We start from the raw sequence: 14,304 nt of genomic DNA, 5'->3' as shown, positions 1-14,304 counted from the left end.
TGACTGGTAACTTCAGGTTTGTATATATTTTAAGGACCAGAGGGCAAGACTATATTCCTGTGGGCAGGGCTGGGGTTTTCTTGAAGGAAGATGAGTTTTCATTGTCATTTGTGCTTGCAAGAGGTTAATCATAGGAATGGAAAATAAGTCCTTGGAAGGTGGGCCTTCCAAGTAAGGGCCTTACTTTCTTAAGTAAAAGAAAATTGGATCCTTTCTGTGGACTTTGGGATACGATTTAGCTGGATCTTAGATTGGGCCATTATGCTCAAGGACACTTCTTTTGGAGAAGACATAGGGACAAGTAGATCAGGGTAAGGCAAGGAGGCTCACCCCAGTGAGGTGAGCAAGCATCAAGGGAAAGATGAGGGCAGTAGTGGGCCCCAGTGAAGTGGGTACCCCCTCCCCATGAAGGAGGGCAGTAGTGTGTCCCCCTGACCTGTGGACGCCAGGCAGTCATTGCTGATATATATAGCATAACCCTTAGTGTGATAATCCTGTCTGCAGAACCTACGCTTCAGCTGGCTTGTGTTAAATTCCAATCACCAGAGGAATGGCAGCAGGGGGCTGTTCCTACACTTGGGGAAGAGTTGACTCAAGGAAAACAGGAACATGTCAGGGGAAACTGATCCTGAACCTACAAAGGCAATGTTCAGAAGAGCAAGCAGTGTTTCAGAGTCAGATGATGCCCTGAGGTAGGAAGAACATATAGGAGGCATTTGGTGAACATACCAATATTCCCCAGGAAGTCCAGATAGAGCTGAGAAGGGATAGGAGCTCAGACTTCTGTGAATCAGGGATTACGGGGAAGTGAGGCTTCCTAAATTGGTAAAGGCTGGGGTGTCAAGGTGTGCAACTGTGTCACCTTGTGGCTGCAAGGCATTGTGCAAGTGATTTATCCTTGCAAGTCTGTTTCTCCACCTGGGCAATGGGGATAATAATAGTAATGGTCTCATAGGATTCTCGTGAAGATTAAATGGGCCATGGTAATAATCCAATTCATACTAACTGATGATGTTATCCCCAGGGTGGGGGCGGGTACCAGGAAAGGGGAATTAGTGCACTGAGCAAAAAACGGTACAACTAAAAGTGCCAGGAGAATTCACACCAAGTCCATAGATAGAACTGCTGTATCTTAGCTTATCCCTGAGTCAGGGAGGAGAAAATAATCCTGATCTGGGAATTGGGTAAACCAGTGGGTCCCCGGAAAGCTCCCAGGCTGCCTCTTGCTCTGCAAACCAATTGAACTAGAGAACTGGGTTTTACAGCAGCATCTGAAAGCCTTGAATCTTAACCTTCCCTAAGGAGAGTCATGGTGACAGAAATCCATCTGCAGAGGCCGAGATGATCCTAAGAAGAGTGTTAACCCAGCAAATTCCACCAGAAAAGGGTGCTGAAAATTTAGTACCAACCTGCCTTGACCCATTCCCCTTAAGCTCAGCTCTGGCAGATGCGACAGGACAAGACTTTCACTGCGATTCTATTTGGATCCCTCAGTAGACAGTCATGTCTACCAGGAGGACTTGATACTGAGCTTCATACTACCCAGAAGTCCTCTCCTGCTCCTTGGAGTCAGATTTCCTGTAGGTATTCCCTTGGACACTCTGGCTCCTGCCCTATGGCCTGTTCCCTGCCCTCACAGTAGTTCCATCCCCAGCCTTGGTGCCTTCCCTCAATGGATTACTACTTTGTGGAAGCTTCTCTACCCTTGCACAGCCCCAAATGGGCTGAATTAGGAGTGAAGTGGCAGTACTTGGCACTCCATTAATATATCATGCTTAGCTCTGTCACTGCATTCTGTTATAGTCACCGACTTTCTGGCCTTTTCTCCCACTGGAACTCATGTTGTTGGGGAGGAATGTTGTCTTCCTTTGTTCCTATTTCGTACATGGCAAGTATGCTTTAAACATGTGCTAAATAAATTCATGAGTAAGTTAAATGGGCTCAAATAGAGGGAAGTCAAAATAGAAAAGATATTCAGAAATCCAATCAAGCATTGATTGGGAACCTACTGTCTGCCAGACACCCCTCCAGGCACTGGTGACACAGTGGCAAACACCAGAGTCAGGCCCTGCCTCAGCACATGTGCACTCCAGCGTGGAGGACAGGAGGTAAATGAACAGATGGTATGCTGTCAGTTGGCACTGTGTGTTATAAAGAAAAGTAATAAAGCAAGGAAAGGTAGTGCAAGCCATAATTGTTGAACTATTTTTAAGACAACAATTTTAAGTAAAAATATTATATTAAAAAAATACAAAAGGAAGAAAAATAGCTTACTTACATTTTACAAGCAAATAGTGGGGTTCATAGCTATGGATTAAGGTTTTTGCATGCCTGAAAATGACTTGAAAGTTGGAAGTTGCAAGAGAAATCATTTATTTCCTCTTTCGTGAAATGACTACAAAGTTATTATTCAGTCTTTGTCCTTTAGAGTTGATTAGTTTCTTCATGCACACACACACAGGTAAATTCACATGAACATACTGCTTTGCTCCCTTTTTCTTTTGGAATCTTTTCCCCCTCTCATCTCCTATCCCTCTATGAAACCTCACCCCAACCCATGTTAGTGAACTAGTATGGAACCTTCCATATTTTTCTCTATGCTACCATGATCTTTTTACCGTGATCACATGCACATACACACACACATTCATACTTAAGAGTTTTTGTTTCTTTGTTATTTTTGATCAAAATATAAAGATAAGGGGGATCCCTGGGTGGCTCAGCGGTTTGGTGCCTGCCTTTGGCCCAGGGCGCGGTCCTGGAGTCTCAGGATCAAGTCCCACATCGAGCTCCCTGCATGGAGCCTGCTTCTCCCTCTGCCTGTGTCTCTGCCTCTCTTTCTCTCTTTCTGTGTCTATCATGAATAAATAAATAAAATCTTTTAAAAAAAAGTATAAAGATAAGAAATTATTTACCCTTCTCTACATCTTGGTTCATAAAACCTCATGTAAATCCTTCCAGGGCAAAAAGTGTTATTTCCCACTTTTATAAAACTGCTACATAATATTCCATGGTATTAACAGTATTTCCTCAGCCATTTCCTGCTTAAAGGCATTAATTTTGCTTCCAGTTTTTTTCCCACATTAACAACGCAGCAATAAATGTCTTTGAATATATATCTTTATGTATCCTAGTTCTCTCAATGTATGGCTAGTTGTACACATATATCCATATAGTTTAATTTTATAGGTGTTTACAGGTTGCTTTTCAAAACAGCTAGAACATTTCATATTTCTGTCAACAATATGTTAAGAGTTCCTTTTCCTCCACATGTCCTCTAGGAATAGATGCTATTGAATGAAGCAATATTTCATTATCCCTTTAGTCTGTATTTCTCTGTCTACTAGTGATTTAGATTTTGTATTTGGGTTTTAGCAATTCAATGAATATAATTTTAAAACAAACCTTTTATGGAAGCATGACATGCTCACAGTAAAGTGCGCAAACTGTAAGGGTGCAACTCAACGACAAATGCCTAAAACCAGAGTCCAGATGGAGAAATAGAATATCACCAGCTCCCCAAAAGTCCCTTAGAGACTCCTATTGGTCACTGGCCCCTCTGCCCTTAGGGGAAATCTCTATTCTGACTTCTATCATCATTGATTAGTTTTTCTATTTTTGAAACTTATATGAGTAAATCACACCTTCTGTCCTTTTATCGAGTATTATTTTGTGAGAGTCATCGATGTTGCACGAAGCAGTAAGTCTTTTTTCCTCTCTTTGCTATCTAGATTTACATTAGGTAAATACACCACCATCTATCTATTCAGTTGTTGATGGGCATTTGGGTTGTTTCAAGTTTTGACTACTAACGAACAGTGCTGCTCAGGGCATTTTGGTACATGACACTTGTGTTAAGTACACATCTAGCAGTGGAATTGCTGGAGCACAGGGTATCTGTGTGTTCATTTTCACTAAACACTGGCAAAGATCTATTGTCAAAGACCGCTACCAGAAATGATTTTACCAATTTATACTACCCCAGCAGTGATAGAGAGGTCTAGTGGCTCTATATCCTTGTGGGTATTTTTGTCTTTATAGTTTTAGTCTTTTTTGTGTGTTTTTAATTTGCATTGCCCTGATGATTAATGACAGAGCACACATTTTCATCTGTTTATTGAGCATTTAGATATCCTCTCTTGAGACGTACCTATTCAAATTTCTTGCCCATTTCTCTAGTGGTTTATCTGTCTTTCAAGACTTACCAGATTTCTGGATACATGTTGGATAGATTTTTTTTTATCTTTGTCAGATATGTGCATTTTAAATGTCTCCTCCCACCCACTTTGTTGCTTCTCTTTTCTTTCTCCTAATGGTGTTTTTTGATAAATAGAGTTATTCGTGTTAATGCAGTCTACTTTATCATCTTGTCCCATTGTGCTTAATGCTTTTTGTATACTACTTAGAAAATCTTTACCTACCTCCAGATCATGAAGACATTCTCCTGTGCTGTCATCTAAACAAGGTTTCCCAACCTTTTTCATTAGCCTCTGTGATGGACAGGTTGTTCCCATCATTCCCCTGCTCCTGGTATTTATGCCTGTGTAATCCCCTGTCCTTGAGTGCAGGAGGGACCTGCATCTTACTTCTTGCTAATAGAACACAGCAAAGGTGATCAGTTGTCATTCTGCCATTATGTTGTCACCTAAGATTATAACAGCTGTCTTACTTGAGGATATTCTCCTTTGCTGGTTTTGAAGAAGTGAGATTCCATATTGTGAGCTTCCCAGTGAGGACAGCCATGTAGCAAAGATCTGAGGGTGACCTCTGGATGACAGCAGGAGGAAACTGCTGTCCTCATTCCCAAAACCTGCAAGAAACAGAGTGCTGCCAATAACCATGTGAGCTTAGAAGTGGATCCTTCCTCAGGCACATTTTCAGCTGACCCAGCCCCTGTTGATGCTTTTATAATAGTCTTCTTGGGGACCCAGCTAAGTTGTGCCCAGACTCCTGGACCACAGGAGCTGTGATGTAGTAGATGTGTTGTTTTATGTCACTAAGTTTGCAGTAGTAATGTTTTGTAGCAATAGATAACTAAAAATCATACCCTGAAAGGAGATTAATTTAATATTTTTTCCCTAATCACTATTGCCTCCACTGTAAAACTTTAATTCTACATATATACTATCAGTTTATGTACTATACATATATCTATGTTTTATAAATAAAAAAGAAGATGTCTTCATACACACGTACACACCCCAAGAATGAATTTTTTTAATAAATTAATTTTTTATTGGTGTTCAATTTACCAACATACAGAATAACACCCAGTGCTCATCCTGTCAAGTGTCCCCCTCAGTGCCCATCACCCACTCACCCCCACCCCCTGCCCCAAGAATGAATTTTCACTCCCTGAGGGCAATATTGTCTCCTTTGAGAATGCACACAATGACATTGGCAAATAAAGTTTTATTGGGACACAGCCATGCTTGTTTATTAATATATTGTTTATGAATGCTTTTAATGTATTATAATAGTCAAGACGTCGCAAAAGAGGCCATATAGCACACAAAGCATTAAGTTCTTACTATCTGGCCCTTTACAGAAAATATTTGCCAACTACTGCTCTAGAAATTTGTAGTGTCACTTTTGTCCAAATCAATGTGTATGTGTGAGTCTCACTGCATGGACTACTGTTTTGGAGACTACAGATATTTTTATAATACTGAGCTTTCTAATTCTGGACATGATACATACTTCCATTTATTTAAATACTTCAAAATTCTCCTGATGATATTTCTATTTTTCTTGTAGAACTCTTGTACATATTTTATTAGATTAAGTTCTAAGCATTTGATTTTTTTTGATAGATCATAAGTAGTATTCTATAATCATTTCTATTCTTTAATAGTATGCTGCTAGTGTATAGAGGTACAATTGATTTTCCTATATTAATTTTATTCCCAGTGACTTTGTTAAATCCATTATTAACTGTAATAATTTACCTGCAATTGTTCTGGATTTTTTATGAGCACTATTATGTCATTTGTGGCTAATACGATTTTTATTTCTTTATTTCTAATGTTTGTACCTTTTTATTAGTTTTATTTTCTTGCCTTAACACATTGACTAAAATCTTTAATAAACATTGAACAGAAGTAATAGAAAATTCTTTTTTTTTGTTTAAGATTTTATTTATGTATTCATGAGAGACACAGAGAGAGGCAGAGACATAGGCAGAGGGAGAAGCAGGCTCCCTGCAGGGAGCCCGATGCAGGACTTGATCCCTGAACCCCAGGATCACGCCCTGAGCCAAAGGCAGACGCTCAACTACTGAGCCACTCAGGCATCCCTGAGCAGAAGTAATAGTAGATAGCTTTCTCTTATTCCTGAACTCAGAGGGAAAGGTTTCAATATTTCATCATTCAGTACAATGTTTGCTATAACTTTTTTATAGATACAGTTTATCAGATTAAGCAAGTTTCCTTTTACTCCTAGTTACTAACAATTTTTATTTATTTATTTTATCAATATATATACATGAATATATATACATGTATATATACAGAGAGAGATCTATACATTTTTTCTACATCTACTGAAATAATTGATTTTTCTTTTCAATTATAATTAATATAGTGAATTATATTGCTTGAGATTTTGAATGTTAAACTAACCTTTCACCATGCATTCTTGGAACAAACCCAACTTGGTTTCTTAAACACATCACAGGATTCGCTTTGTTCACAATTTGCTTATTTTCTTACATCTATCTTCATAAAATAAATTGGGAAGTGCTTACTCTTTTTTCATTCTTTGGAACAGTTTGTATAACACTGGCATTATTTCTTTTGTAAGTGTTTGGTGAAAACTTCTGGGCCAGAGCTTTCTTTGTGGGAAGGTTTCAAATTACAGATTCAATGTTTAAAATAGATGTAGTGCAGGATGGTGATGTGAGAAGATCTTGAACTCACCTCTTTCCGTGGACAAACCAAATCCATAGCTACATCTGGATCAATTCCTCTGAAAAAACCCTAAAAAGCTAGTGAAACAGCTCCTCTACAGCAAAGGAGAAAAGGGCCACATCAAGACCAGTAAGAGAGGCAGAGCTACTCAAACAACACAATAGCAAAAAATACTTAATTTTTAAAAATGGGCAGGAGATCTAAATAGACATTTTTCCAAAGAAGACATACAGATGGCCAATAGACACATAAAACGACGCTCCACCTCACTAATGATCAGGGAAATGCAAATCAAAACCATGATGAGACATCACTTCACAACTGTTAGAATGACTGTTATCAAAAAGACAAGAAAGAAGTGTTAGGATGCAGAGAAAGGGAGCCCTCACACGCTGTTGATGGGAATGTAAATTGTTGCAGCCACTATAGAAAACAGTTTGGAGGTTCCTCAAAAAATTAAAAATAGACCTGGCATATGATCCAACTATCCTACTTATGAGCATTTATCTGAAGAACATAAAAACATGAATCAAAAAAGATATATGCACCCCTGTGTTCATTGCAGCTTTATTCACAATAACCAAAGGAAGTAACCCAAGTGTTCACTTATGGATGAAAAAAATAAAGAAGATACAGTATATACACACAACAGAATATTACTCAGAAAAAAAAAGGAATCTTGTCTTCTGAGACAACATGAATGACTAATACCTTGAGGGTATTATGCTAAGTAAAATAAGTCAGGCAGAGAAAGACAAATACCATATGATTTCACTTATATGTGGAATCCAAATACGCACAAACAAAACAAAACAAAATTCGCCCCAGAAGGAAACACTGTCCCCATCAAGCAATCACACCACTTTCCCCTCCATCCCCAGCCCCTGGCAACCACCAATCTTATTTCTGTCTTAAAGGATTTGTCTATTCTAGACATTTTATATAAATGGAATCATACAATGTATGGCTTTTTGTGTCTGGCCCCATTTGCTTAGCATAATGTTTTCAAGGTTTACCCATGTTATAGCATGTAGCAACCCTTCACTCCTTTTTATGCCTAATAATATAGCATTGTATGGATATACCACATTTTAAACAAATGGTATTTCATCAGCTAATGGATATTTGAGTTGCTTCTACCTTTTTGCAATTGTGAGTAGTGTTGCTATGAATCTTTGTGGACCAGTTTCTGTTTGAACACCTGTTTTCAAGTCTTTCAGGTATACACCTAGAAATGGAATTGCTGGGTCATATGATAATTCTATGTTTCACTTACTGAGTAACTGCCAAACTGTTTTTCTATAGCTGCTGTGCCATTTCACATTCCCACCAGCAACATGAGGATTTCAATTCCTTCACATCCCCACCACACTTGCTATTTCCCTTGTTTTGGTTTGGTTTATTGTGACCATCCTAGTGAGTGTGAGGTGAGAGTTCACTGTGGTTTTGATGTGCCTTTCCCTAATGACCGGTGAGGCTGAGCACCTTTTCATGCACTGGTTGGTCATTTGTACATCTTCTTTGGAGAAATGTCTATTCATATCTTCTGCCTGTTTTTAAATTCATTTGCTGTCTTTTTGTTGTTAAGTTGTAAGGTTTTAAAATAGTCTAGAAAAAAAAAATAGTCTAGATACTAGACTCTTACCAGATAAACAATTTGCAAATAATTTCTCCCATTCTGTGGATCATCCCATCATTTTTTGACATTGTCCTTAAATGTACAGTTTTTAATTTTGTTGCAGCCCAATTTATCTATTTTTTGTTCCATTGTTCATGTTTTTGTTGTCATATCTACAAAACAAAGATCATGGAAGTTCATATCCATCTTTCTCTAAGAACTCTACAGATTTAGTTCTTGCATTCTTGCATCTTTATATTTAGGTATTTTGTCTATTTTAAGTTAATTTTTTACATGGTGTGAGACTGGTAAGTTGATTTTTTACAAATATGCAAAAGCACTTAGTGAGGAAGTGATAGTCTTTTCAATAAATGGCCTTGTAACAACTAGACTTTCATATGCAAAAAATGAATCTCAATCTGCAGCTTAGAAGAGAGAAATAAGTCCCATAAGCTACTTTAAAGAGAAACTTCAGGAGAATGCCGGCATCCAGAGTGTTTGGGGTCAAATGGTCAAGAGATGCAGCAGGGGTCATTCTCTTCCTTCTTATATAGGATGCAGGCAAGTTCTGTCAGTTCAAGGACTGGAAGTTTTAGTAGCACGTGGAATACACATCTGGGTATGGACATCATAGCAGGGACAACTTGACTACTTTCGAGGATGAGCTAACTTCACAGTGTGCCCCACAACATTCTAGCCCAAAGCAGCTCTCTGAAAAAGACCCCAGAAAGTACAAACGTGGTGTCTTCATGAAGTTATGATACCAGCTCACTAAGACCTGGGGACCCGGCACATTCTATAACCCAATTCATTTTCTTTCTACCCTTGAGAAGTATAAAAATGACCCAAAGCTTCCATAATTCTTTCTCCTGTTGCCCACCTTCAGTATGTAAATAAGAGAAATGGGAATCTCACTGAAGAAAGTGATTTTCTTTGAATCAAGAGAGTTTTTAGGATGATGCTGGTGATGGCAGGTGAATCACAAATGCTTGACGTTGTGCGGTATGTACCTTTGTCTTCCAAGGCCTTTCTCTTTGACAGCAGAACACTGACGTTCTCACATTTCCTATTACTCATAAATCCCCGGAGCTGAGGGCTCCTGGCCATTCCTCAGAGCTGAAGAATGAATTCCAGTTGTAAACAATGGTTGCTATGATGACAAGGTGTTATAGTTTATCTATTTGGTTCCCAGAAGCACACAAGAGGATATGAGGCAATTAGAGCCTGTTCATGAGCCCACTCTTGGCCCAGTTGGGAATCTCCTTTTTGTTCACTCTTCTATAGGAGATTGACATGAAGGGAACTAGGGCTTTGGAGTCAGATAGCCACACCTTGGTTGGAACTCCTACCTTGTCAGGGTATTAGCTATGTGACTATGGGCAAGTTTCTTAAACAAACTGAGCCTCAGTCTCCTCATGAGTGAAAATTGTGATAATAGCAGGATTATTAGGAGGATTAAGTGCAGTAACATAGGCGAAAGCATAAAGTGGGTGCTCAGAGAATGTTAATCTCCATTCTCTTTCCCCCTTTGAATGGATAGCTGAAATTCTGCTCCTTGGGATCTATAACAGGAATTAGGCTTGGCTTAGTGTGATACACTAAACAACAGTAACTTAAAGAAGAAGTTTATGTCTTTCTCATCTAGTGTCTGAAGATAAGCAATCCACGTGACCTAGGGACCTTACCCCAGCATCCCTATCATCCTGGTGACGCTCCACCATATCTCTGCTCCAAGCAGCAATGTGGAGGAGGGGGAGAAAGGCTCATGCTCCATCCTTCTGGGAAATGACCAGTATTGCCTACATCGATTCTCTGCACATCCTATTGGCCAGGTCTTAGTCCCATGCCACCCTAGCTATCGGGAAGCCTGAGAAATGCAGGCTTTGTTCTGAAAAGCCATGTGCCCAGATGACAACTGAGAGTTTTATTATTACTAAGGAGAGAGAAATGGATAGTAGGGGATAGCCTGCAGCCTCTGCCCAGTGTCTGTGCTTTTCCCCCTTTCTCTTAGCTCAGTGCAAGCTATATAGATAATAAATCCAATCAACATAATCTTACACCATTAGAAAATGCATAGGGCAAATTACATTAGAAAAACACGTAAACAGAATATCCAGAAAAAGCAGAATTAAGACAAAAAGTATCATAAAATGTCAGTTACTGTTGATACGAATTTAAGGTCATAGGAACCTTTTAACAGTAAGAAGTCTTTGTCCTGGACACCTTTCATGTTGCCTACCAGATCTGCTCTTCCTTCATCTCCTTGGGTGCTGTGAGCTCCAAGAGGGGAGCCTGTAGGGGCCACATTGACAGCTCCCTTGCTCTCTGCTTCCACTTGGGTTTGGCCAATGGAGAACACCAGCAGGAGATTGAGGGGAGTTTGAAGGGTGGAGCTGGGGTGCTTAGTTCCTCAGCAGCCTTCTTGCAAAAGCATCACAGGTTGACTCTGTCCCTCCCCTGAGGTCATACTTCTCATTGAGGAGCCCTTTTCACATGGCCCTCCCTGTTTTCAGGTTCCCATATCTGCTCTCACCCTTGCTCCTTCCAACCTAAGGAAGATGCTGGATCCCTGCTATTCTAGCCCTAGGGTACTGTACTACCACTGTGGTTTCACTGTAGGAGAACCACACCTTTGCATTTAGTCTCTTTATTAGACCCTCCTCAAATTACCCACTTACAGTGGGCCATCTGTTTCCTTTCAGAACCCCATCGATGTTTAATGCTCCATCACTATAGCATCAAAAGGCACAAGGCAAAACCTATTAGAATGGTAGAGATTTAATAGCAATGTTTCTTGAGACATTTTTAACTAACTACTATTAATCTAAACAGTAATGTAAAATTTACATCCTAGCTAAAAAAGAATTTGTACTATTTTCAAATGACCACTAATAATTTAGAACATTGAACAATACCTCAAATATCTTCAGTAAATATGGCAGAAAGATAATGGTCTTAAAATGTAAAGAGCTTTGAAACAAAATTATGAAAGTTTAATAAACGCATATAAAAATTTTCAACATGGCTGGTAATCAAAATATGCAAATTAAAAAACAAGATGTCTTTTTTTAGCCTATCAAATTAACAAAGATTGAAAAAAAATAGCGCTTGCAAGAGTGTGATATAACACTGTTATTCACAGCTGGTGGGAGTAGGAACTGATAAAAATTTTCTAGAAAGAAATTTGTCTTCTATGTATCAAGAGCCTTATAAAGATTTATTTTCTTTCAACTAGTAATTCTACTTCTAGGAATTTATTATAGAGAAATAATAAATAATACAGATGTGTTTAAGGATGCATAGCACGTATTATTTATAAGAGCAAAACAGGAATACTCTAGATAATCAACAATAGTTAATGGTTACATTATGATATATCTACAGAAAAATACAGAGCCATTAAAATAGGGTTTCTAGAAAATTTAAACCTGACAATAATCCCCAAGTAATATTAACTTATCATAGCAGGATATGAACTGTAGAAATAGTTTGATTCTTAATTAGGTTAAAATATACATAAAAAGTATTAACAGTGTTCACACGAGTGGTGAATTATAGATGATTTTTGTCTCTCTACTTTTCTGTGTGTTCCAGATGTTCTACATTGAATACGTATTACTTTTATAACACTGTGTATTTTTGAAAGAACAGCAAAATTGTGAAAGGCTTAAAATGGCTAAAAAGTAAGCTATTTTCACAGAACTGTATAGTGTTTCAGGAGTCCAAGTGGTCCTGATTAGGACTTCACCCACCCACCTACCCAGTGCATCACCCTGGGAAGGAGCATTCTTCTCACGCTGGAAGAGATTTTGAACTTTTTTTTTTTTCAGTATAGTTCGATTGAACACATTAGTTGCCCGAGTGAATTCACAAGGAAAAGTCCTTGGGGAAAGAGAAGACTGGGAAGAAGGGAGGAGAACCACGGGTGTCACTGGCGATGTGGCTCAAAGCAGTAGGGGCATCTTCAGCAGCGTGGCTTGGTGGAGGTCTTGCAGGGGGAGGCTCCAAGGTGGTGGAGCCATTGTAGCAGTGTTTTAGCAACCGAGCCCAGCAGTGCCCAGCAGCCTGCAGAGATTCAAGGGAACATATTCAGTACCACTGGTGGTGGAGATGGGGTATCTCTTAGGAATGCCTAAGAAGTGGGGCTGGTGCCTTAATACCAAAGGTCTGGGACTTTTAGACAAAAGCTATTTTTCTTTTAAAATACTTTTCTTTAATTGGTCACTTTCTAAGTTCTTTTTGTATTTGAATATCTTTTTTGTGTATGTGCCATTAACACAAGTTTTTTTTTTTTAACACAAGTTTTAATTATCTTAGATTTAAAATATTTTGTAATGCATGGTTGTACAAATTCATTCCATAATGCAAAGATGACTCAAAGTGTTATTCAGAGGCAAAGTTGCACTCCTAAATATTTCCATTGTTACAAAAGTAAAATTAAAAATAAACATTTAAAAAGGTATTAATTCAAGAATTTAAAAAAATTGATAGTGATTTCAAGTTTTACTATTAAGTAATAGCAAGCCAGTGTCATGTTAGTGTAAGGGTAGACACACAGATCAATCAAACAAAATAAAGGACTCAAACATATATGACCAATGGATTTCCAACAAAGTGGGCAAGCTGATTCAATGAGTGTTTTCAACAAATGATGGTTGATCAAATGGAGATTCATGTGGAAAACAAGAACCCTGGCCCTTACCTCACATCATACTAAACATTACTTAAAAATGGATCAGGTACCTACATGTAAAAACTAAAACTGTAAATATTTTAGGAGAACTGATAGGAGATAATCTTTATGATTTGGGGGTAGGTGAGTATTTCTTAGTATAGACACAAAAAAGCATGAACCATAGAAAAAAAATTGAGCAATTAAATTTCACCAAAATGAAAAACTTCTGCTATTTAAAAAATTCCATTACAAAACTATGGAGTGCTTGGGTAGCTCAGTTGGCTAAGTGTCTGTTTTCAGCTCAGGTTGTGATCCCAGGGCCCTGAGATAGAGCCCTGCATTGGGCTCCCTGCTCAGTGGGAGCCTGTTTCTCCCTCTTCCTCTCCCTCTGCCTGCTGCTCCCCATACTTGTGTTCACTCACTCTCTCTGTCAAATAAATAGATCAAATCTTAAAAAAAAAAAAAGAAAAGAAAAGAAAAGAAAATAGGAAGATAAGCCACAGACTGGGAAAAATATTTGTGATATACATATCTAACAAAACATTTTTATGTCAAATATATATAAAGAACTCTTAGAATCTGCTGAGTATAAGAAAAACCCAATAAAAACCTACAAAATATATTTTTCCTTTATCTCTCATCTGGCTCCTAAATATTTGAACAGGGACTCTTACAATATGTTCCCAATGCTAGACACATGTATCATTCTTACCAGTAATAGCTGGAAAGGAATACTACTAGCAAAAGAAAAAAAATAAGCCATTTATTTACCATCAGTGAGAATGAGAGAAAGTGGTACAATCTTTCTGAAGGGCAATTTTGGTTTTTACAGTACACACACTCTTTTTGAAGAAATTATATTTCCAGGAATTTGTTCTAAGTTAAAGGTCATGTATATAAAGGTATACCTATAGAAAATTAAAATAAATTGAATATTATTGGAGCATCTGCTTGGCTCAGTCAGAAAAGCATGTGACTCGTGATCTTGGGGTCGTGAATTCAAGCCCCATGTTGGGTGTAGATGTGATTTAAGTACATAAAACTTAAAGAAAAAGAAAAGATAAGAAAAGAAGAGAAGAGAAAAGAAAAGAAAAGAAAAGAAA

Source organism: Vulpes lagopus, chromosome 5 (genome assembly GCF_018345385.1).
Source record: "Vulpes lagopus strain Blue_001 chromosome 5, ASM1834538v1, whole genome shotgun sequence".
NCBI lineage: Eukaryota > Metazoa > Chordata > Mammalia > Carnivora > Canidae > Vulpes > Vulpes lagopus.
This window is presented reverse-complemented; position numbering follows the sequence as displayed.